This window comes from Zalophus californianus, chromosome 5, assembly GCF_009762305.2.
Source record: "Zalophus californianus isolate mZalCal1 chromosome 5, mZalCal1.pri.v2, whole genome shotgun sequence".
In the NCBI taxonomy this organism is placed as follows: Eukaryota; Metazoa; Chordata; class Mammalia; order Carnivora; family Otariidae; genus Zalophus; species Zalophus californianus.
Window position 1 is genome coordinate 57,244,557 of NC_045599.1, and position 8,908 is coordinate 57,253,464.

Here is an 8,908-nt window from a genome sequence, read left to right on the forward strand (position 1 = left end):
GGTGGAGCATGTGATTCTTGATCTCGGGGTCATGAGTTCAAGCCCTACGCAGGGTGTAGAGCTTATTTTAAAACAAAACAAAACAAAACAATGAATCTCATGAGTCATCAGGGCAATGCAAATAAAACCATGTTATGACACCACTAAATACCCTCTGCCCCCAGAATGGCTAAACCTGAAAAGACTGATAATACCAAGTGTTGACAAGGACCTCTCATCAAGGAACTGCCACTTACTGGTGGGAAGGTAAATTGGTATGACCATTTGAAAATGGTACAGAATTCCTCTCCTTGGTATATGCTCAATAGAAAGGTTTCTATACTTGCATCAAAGACATGCACCACAATGTTTGTAGCAGCCAATGCCAAATATGGGACAGGCTGAGGAATTCCTACCATTGTATCCCCAGTGCCTTGGACCATGACTTACACATAGTAGGCACACAATTAATATTTGTTAAATGAGGGACACCTTGGTGGTGCAGTCATTTGGGTGTACAGCTCGTTTTCTGCTCAGGTCGTGATCTCACGGTCATGAGATCGGGCCCTGCATCAGGCTCTGCGGCCTCTCTCTCTTCTCCCCCCCACTCCCTGTGCTCGCTCTCTCTAAAATAAATAAATGAACTTTTAAAAATTTATTTGTTGAATGAATGAACAATCTGAGGATGCAGTCCAGCCCGTCAGCCTGCCTATGAGGCTCTCTATGATCTTGTGCCTGCATCCCTTCGGCGGCCACCTTCCCCTCTATACCCAACTGCATACACCTCCCTGGCACCTAGGTGCTTGTAGACACTGCCAAGCCTCACTCAGGCCGCCCCTCCACCTAAAAGACCCTTCCACCTCGCTTGCTTTCTCAGGTCAGGCTTCCCCAGAAATAGACTCTGGGAGAGAGATTCTCAGGAAGGAAATGTATCGGTGAGTGCTGTTGGGAATAGTGCCCATAAAGGAGTGAAGAAAGCTGCCCTGGGCAGAAGGAAAGTTAACTGTGACAGAACTGCACCAGAGGTGTCCGCTGCTCCTAGGCAGATCTGCTTATGGGACAGCTTTCAGAATTGTCCCAAACCGAGGCAAGGGGGTATGGCCTTTGTACCCCCACCAATGACCTATGACATGAGGCCATCTGAGGAAGGGGACGACCTTGGGTGAAGCAGCTCCCTTTGACAAGGGAAAGGCCGGGGAGGGATTCAGCTGTGAGCTGCGGGCAGACAGCGCTCAGGGCAGGAGGGTAGCGAGTGCTCTGGTCTCAAAGCAGGATCTGAGCTGTGCGTCACAACGCACACTGCACCTCCTCATTTCTCACAGGTAAGATTGCAGCCTCACCTGCCCCAGGAAGCCTACCCTGACTTCCTCTACTGGCCCCCTCAGCAGCTGAGCTTCCCTAATGCCAGGGTTCACCTCCTTGTGGTAAAGGAGTCCATGTGTCTGTCTCCTCCAGCAGACTAAAAGAGCTGGAGAGAAGAACTATATTTCATTTACCTTTGTCTCCCTAACACACTTGATGCCTAGTTTGACCAGAGACCATACATTCGTAATTTGACTCTATATAGTAAAACTAAATCCACAGGTGTCTCTATTTCTTTTTCTTTTAAGATTTTATTTATTTTGAGAGAGAATGAGAGAGAGAATGTGGGTATGTATGTGTGTGTGTGTGTGTGTGTGTGTGTGTGTGTGTGTGTGTCTGTGTGTGTGTAAGCAGGGAGAGGGACAGAGGCAGATGGAGAGAGAGAATCTCAAGCAGACTCCATGATGAGCACAGAGCCCCACACAGAGCTTGATCTCAAGACCCTGAGATCATGACCTGAGCCAAAATCAAGAGTCGGATGCTTAACCGACTGAGCCACCCAGGTGCTCCAGGTGTCTCTATTTCTCAATATAGTGTAGCGTAATGGTTAAGAGCATGGATGCTGGAGCCAAGTTTTCTGGATCCATTTCCTGGCTCTGTCACTTTTAGCTGGATGACCTCAGACAAGTTGCTTAACTGCTCTGTGTGCAGTGTTTCATCAATAAAAATGGAAAAATAGCAACTACCTCTTGGGATTGGTGAGTCAATGTGCAATGCTTAGAGCAGTGCCAGACACATAGTAAGCTTGCAATAAATGTGAGCAATTGTTACGAAAGGCATGCATATTCTTAGCAATTCCGTTTAGGCTGTGGGGAAATGACCGAGTAGAAAAAAGCCCTTGCAAGTCTTGGCTCTCAACAAGAACTCCTAGAAAGATTTTTAGCCTTCATTTCCATTGCGACCTTTTTCATGGTCACGCACTGGGAGGCCGTGTACCAGGCATTCCAGAGCAAAGACTCCAGGTAGTCAGCGGAAGACTTTCTTCAGCAGGTGGGAGTCAGAAGCATTTGCACATGCGGGCAACGGACACCAGCTCCTCGTTGGTAACGGCACGACCACAGCCATCAATTCTTGCTGACATTCAGACACCAGGTTCCAGTTCTATGGAATGAAGGATACCTGTCATCCTCTTTGTCTTGAGCTATTTTCTGAGCTGTTTGTTGAAAATGATGCAAGAATCAAACAACCACAAATCTGCTGTCCTGAGTGCCTACTTCCCCACTCCACCCTCCATGCCTGCAGTTCTTCCTGAAGGGCCCTAGAGCTATGGAGTTTTCCTGCCAGTACACCTGACTACCTGTTAGCCTCCACTCTCCAGAAGAAGCAAAGGGAAGGAAAATGAGAAGAAAGCCTGGGGATATGGAAATAGGGGGGATTTTCCAAGGAGGGAAAGTCAAACAGGTTCCCCTCCTTCTACAGAGCAACCCTTTTCCTGAGGCCCAAGATAATGTCATGGTCCTGTAGAGATTCTAATGAGCCCAGCAGCCGAGTTATGTGGTCTCATTTTTCCTGTGTGAAATCTTTCATTCAAGTTGGCTCAAAAAATGATATCCAGATGGGCAGCAGAGGTCCAGAGACCCCAAATTGCTGATCGTTGCAAGTTTATTAACCCGCTAAAAAATACCAAGGAACTACTCTACACCCCAAATCACTGTAGTCACCAATAACAAATAAGACAGACATGGTCCTCCCTGTTTTCAAGAAGCCTACATTATAATGGGGGAAGACAGACAATAAGGAAACAAATAAACAAACAAATTAGTTAAGATGGTCTACAGGACTGATACACAAAACACAAAGCTGGATGATACCTCCTCCATCACCAGGTAGGAGCTAGTTTAGATCAGATGGCCAGGGAAGCCCTCTCTCAAGAGGTGACCATTGACCTGAAGAACAAGAAGACATCTCAAAGCTCAGTCCGGACTAGAGTGTGTTTTGCTCTGGAGCTGTCTAAGTGAGGGAACCCCTTCTCCCCCACAAGGCGACAGCTACAAAATTAGCTGCTGGGCTGTATCAGGAAGGGAGTGGGGACTGTGGCAGCAAAGAGAACTTGCTGCTTTCCTACACACGGCCATCTTGAGTTGGCTGCTTACATACAGTTCTAGTGGCCTCCTCTAGGGCTGCTCGTGGTTTTCCATCCCAGACACTGAATCCGTCCATAGTGCAGACACCAAAGCTGTGACAAAGAGCCATGTTGCTGTTCCATAGCTCTAGTTGTGGTGCACGCAGACCATGTCTCTGTGGACTCTGCTCGCAGACTCCTCAGTGTTGTGCAGCAAGCTCAGCGCCTCTGGAACAGCCCTATTCCTTTCAGTGCTGTTGCAGAGGGATGGTACTTCGTGGGTGCTAAACCTCAGCTTAAAAAAGAAAAAAATCTCACATTACCCAACAACCAGAAAAAACGAAAGACCCATCATGAATGTCAGCAACCCCACCCACCCATAAAGAGAGCTCACAGGACAATAGATTTTTTTGTATCCCTCCAGATTCTCTTTTCATATTTGTTAATGTGCAGGAATATATTTTCCACAATTTTGATCAGCATCAATACACAAGTTTGAGGCTTATTTTTTCTACTTTACATTTTTTCCTATGATACATTTCTCAGTAATATTGTTCCCAAGTGTCATTTTAACAGCTTAAGAGAATCTAATTATGTTGAATTTCATCATTTATGTTTGCTTGTTTTTATTACATTTTTAAGGACTGAGATTATTTGAAATTTGTGTGTGTTATACAAGGTCCTGCTAGGGACATGTGGGTAAGACTTGGTTTTTCTTTTTTTTCTTTCCTTCTCTTTTGCCTTGTGGAAATATTCCAGAGTGAAGTGACCAAGTCAATGGGTATAAACAGTTTTACAGCTCTTGTTAAATTTACTAGACAGCTCTCAGGAAAGATGGAGCCGGTTTATGGCACCAGCCAATAGTGGGTATGTGCCCCTTTTCTTAGATCTGCTTCTCAACTGTACTTTACCCATATAAAGAGATAAAAGTGCTGCAAGCAATTTGAAGGAATTCCTTGTTTTATAGAAAAAAAATCTCAGAGTCTTCCTTTAAACCCAGTGGTAGTTATATAACCTTAATTTAACCTTAGCCCTGATACTCCATAAAGAGAACACTCAATGCACCCCTGTCTCAGGCAGGCCTTTGTCTTTACTTCTCCCTCCTCTGAAACACTCTGTCCAGAAAATCGCATGGCTTGCTTGCTTACTTCGGTCAGGTCTCCTCACCCCACCTAAAATGCCACTCTGCCCTGTCACTCTCTCTCCTCTCACCTTGTACACCCCTCCCCATTGCCTGACACAACATGTGCCTTCTTTGTTTCTATAGATAACATCTGTGTCCTTCTTCTAGACTGTACATTTCATGAGAACAAAAACTTAGTCTCTTCTATTTGCTTCTATGTTCCCAGTGCCTAGAAGATGCCTCGTGCACAGTAAATATTCCATAACTATTGCTGAATGAATGAGGGGGTGAATGAACGAAGTGTCTGATTCCATCATCAGTCTTGACGTTCGGAAGAGCAGGGTCTGGAAACCTGTGTGAGACTCATTGGTGAATCTAAGAGTTTGCTGGCCGTGAGTTCCTAGCTCGAATGAAACTGATGAGTCCTCTCGCCCCAAAAATGTGCACTCACAGAACTTACTGTGTAATTTCGAAGGGTTCTGCCTGGCTGAAGCTCTTGGTGGGTCCAGAAATCTCAGCTTGGGAACTTGTGCTCCGCTGACCACAGCATAACCCGGAAATCACTGATGGGCGGCCCCACAAACCCAACTTGTTTTAGTTGGGCCCGTAAAAGATTAACTGGCACACAGGTTTTTGAAGTTTTGCACTGATTGCTCCATAATGAAAAAATCTGAAAATTTCAATGGAAAACCAATCCATATTTCTCAATTCTCTTGGAAATTCAGAAGACCTGGCAGCACTCAGCCCACATTCCTAACTGAAGATAAGCAATCACAGCCCCAGGTGACGTCTGTCCCCACCGCTCCCCGTGCTTCTCTGGTTAGAAGCCGAGTGTTCATGGCCATCTGTTACTGGGCTCAGACTGTTGTTTTCTTAAACCTGAGTTGACGGGAAAGCAAAACAGACCTCTGCCTCTATTTTTCTCCAGCCAGGTTCACTTCACGTATTGATGTTACATGCCTAGCCACTGCAGGAATTTGACTCGGGACCCCTTATCTAACTCAACCATGAATTATAAGTTGACGAAACTCAGACCCAAAAACGGTTAAGAAACTTGCCCAAGATTACATGGGGCCTGACTTAAACTCAGGTTTCCTAAATCAATACTCTTTCCCGTGCACTGTCTTCTCAACTGAATAAAGAGCCGAGAAATGTATCATGTCATTAGAAACCATGGATGTCTGCAAATCTCTCAGAATCGGCTAAGTTTTTCAAGGTCATCTCTATACACCTGCCAAATGCTCAGAGACATCCAAGCAATGCTTGACCTAGTGCATGAACAAACGAATGAATGAATGTTTTCAAATTACAGTTTAAGCTGGGGGAAAGTGGGATTCGTTGAAAAGCCACCTTTCACGAACAATGGAGGGTATGATTTTAATTCTGACCACTCATTTTTCTTTTCTTTTTTTCTTTTTTAAAGGAGATAGAAGTGTATTGACTACACCATGAGGGAGCAGCCAGCAGGACAGCAGAGGAGAGACTGTGTGCCACGAGGCAGTGAGGCCATGGTTACAGGGCAGAGGGAGGGAGTATGGGAGTGTACGGAATTTTCCTTTTCCCATAACTGTGCCTGGTCATAAGGAGCCCATTGGTCAGCTAGAGCCTGCGGCTTACTGAGCTTGTGGCTTACTGAGCCTGTTTTGCATTCAGCCTGGTGCTCGGTCGCTGGGGGCGCTTTTACCTTACTCAGATGTCCGTTGCTTAAGCGTGTGCCTAAAAGCGGTGTCTGCATCCCCCCTCCCCCCGACCGAGCGGCAATGACAAATCTCTGGCATTCAGGCAGAGGTCTCATCTTCAGTAGCTGCTATTCATGCAGGCCGGAGGTGGGGGTGCACTGTCCCGCCCTAAGCTTGTCGGTCCGTCAGGGGTTCTGTGCGGTTACCGACCAGAGCAGGGTGCTATATGAATGTGCTGGCAAGCCGTTTGAGTGAAACTCCTTGGTGGCCAGGTCCACGGGATTTAGGGGGAGGGGACCCTCTGATAGTATGGGCTGGGATCCTTGCTGAGTCATCATTCGTATATGGAATTGTTGGGTTCACTCAGACACGTGGGACAGTATTTTGCCGGTAGATCAAGGTGGCAGCTGGATGGGCAGGAACAAAGGAGAACAGGGAGGGGGCTGAAAGAAGCTAGGTGGCTGAGAGCCAGCGTCAGGAAGGGCCCCAACCGAGTCTGAAACACGTGCAGATTCGCCCCGGATGAGCTTCTGCTGTCAATTGCGCTGCACACTGGGAACAGAGGCCTCAGGGGGAACAGAGTGGGAGAGGAGAGGAGAGGGGTCCTTTGCCTTCATCGGCACGAGCAGAGACTGTCGGCTCTCAGACCTTCAGACCACACCAGGGAGCCGCCCCAGCCAGAGATCTTCAGTTGTCTGACGAGTACTAGGGTTAAGGTCCACAAAGAGAAAGGAGAGGGAGGGAAGGGCCCCTCTGAAGGGCAAGAAGGGAAATCCCTCACCCTTTCCGGGGAAAGGGCGGTCTGGCTGGTTCCCCCTGGGGCTTCGGATCTTAACCGAGGAGTAACCTCCGCCAGAGGTCATCAGTTCCCGGAGGAGTCCTGGGGTCGGTCCACCAGGGAAAGTCTCCAGAAATTTCCCGAGAATCCAGGGTGAGTCCCCGACCAACCGAGGGTCCCTGTAGGGGCCACCAAATGTGGGGTGACCCGATCAAGTAGGAGCTGGTGGCGAGGGCCGTGGGATTCACCCAAGGCAGAACAAAGGAGATAGAAGTTTATTGAATCCACTGCGTGGGAGCGGCCAGCAAGAGAGCAAAGGAGAGACGGTTGTGCCCACTCATTTTCATTTTCCGTGGAATCAGTTCTATTATATGAAACACACAGCTCTAGCCCACCACGTGAGATTGGTAGCCAGCAAATCGGGTAGGGATTAGCCACTCCATCTTCTGGAGGACACAAATGTGTTGCATTACCCTAATATGTTCATTTGATTGTAAACACTACAGGCTCCTTTAAATTTCCCACAGCTTGAGTTTCAAGTCATCAAAACTCATGATTTGTCCTGATTCCAAGAGATAAGAAGCAGGTGACCTGAGCCGCTGGTGGTGGGAGGTACTGCAGAGGTTGCCTTCCTTCGGACCGCTGACGCTAACCCGGCTAGACATGGGCTCCGACTGTTCTGAAAATCCATTCCTCTCAGTCTCCGGCTGAGTATTGCCTCCCTGTGGGAAATTATTCTCCATTTTGACAGTGGCAGTGTTGTGCCCTAGAGTAATAAATGAGAGCCAATTGACCTTTTTAGGAAAGTCATTATCATTATTATAACATCATTTTAAAAAGCATTTCCTCCTGAATATTTACATCATCCAAACCCTGAGGACAGTAACTGCCACTTCCAGTCGCCCCCGTATCTGTTTTCTTCTACTTTAGCAATAGATGACCTGTTTTTAGCTAAATACACGGCCACAGAGTAAATACCACATTTCCCAACTTCCCTTGTAGCCAGAAAGAGCCATTTGTCTAAGTTCTAGCCAGGGGCATGTAAGTAGAAGTATCATGTATAATGTCCAGAAAGATCAGGCTGCTTAAACGTGAGCATGATGCCTGGATCTCAAGCAATCATTTCAGACCATGATGCAGAAGCCAAACTGAGGACAGCAGAGCAAGAAGCTAGAAGGAGCTTGACTTCCTAATGATGATGGAATTCCCTGTGATTTTCAGCTGAGTCTAATGCTAACTAAAGCAACTAAAAGTTTGTCAAGAAGGCTGAAAACCATTTTGGCAAGTAGGCAGTTAATTATGTTTAATTAAAGATCAGTGCATGAGGTTCCTTTTCACGATTTCCAACGAGACACTCACTTCTGCATTAGGGGTAAGTGAAAATGATGTTTCCCTTTCTTTACATAAAAATCAACAAGTGCTGAAAAACTTCTGTAGCAATTTTTATGTTTTATTATTTTTTGAGGTATAAATGACGTAACATCTAAGTTTCAGGTGTACAACATAATGATTTGTTATTTGTATATAGTGCAAAATGATCACCATAGTAAGTCTAGTTAACATCTGTCACCACACATAATGACAAAACCTTTTTTCTTGTGATGAGAACTTTCATGATTTTCTCTCTCGGCGACTTTCAAATATGCAGTACAGTATGGTCACTATCTGTACAGTGTACATCCCCATGAGTTATTATTTTATAACTGGAAGTTTGTGCCCCTTGACCTTCTTCATCTCTTTTGCCCCACCCCCACCCTCACCCCACCCCCACTCTGGCAACCACTAATCTGTTCGCTCTATCTATGAGCTCAGGGGTTTTTTTGGTTTTGTTTTTGCTTTGTTTTAGAGTCCACATATAAGTGGGATCATATAGCATTTGTCTTTCTCTGACTTACTGCACTTGGCATAATGCCCTCAAGTCCATC

At 46.3% G+C, this 8,908-nt stretch overlaps 1 long non-coding RNA gene across 1 annotated transcript; it reads right to left on the reverse strand.

Moving 5' to 3' along the window:
- Window positions 1-1,790: 1,790 nt before the first annotated feature.
- Window positions 1,791-5,125, reverse strand: LOC113929778. The gene is made up of 3 exons (XR_003522323.1): window positions 4,987-5,125; window positions 3,439-3,698; window positions 1,791-2,442 (listed from the first exon to the last, which is right to left on the reverse strand). It is a non-coding gene; the product is annotated as an uncharacterized LOC113929778 (long non-coding RNA).
- Window positions 5,126-8,908: the final 3,783 nt, after the last annotated feature.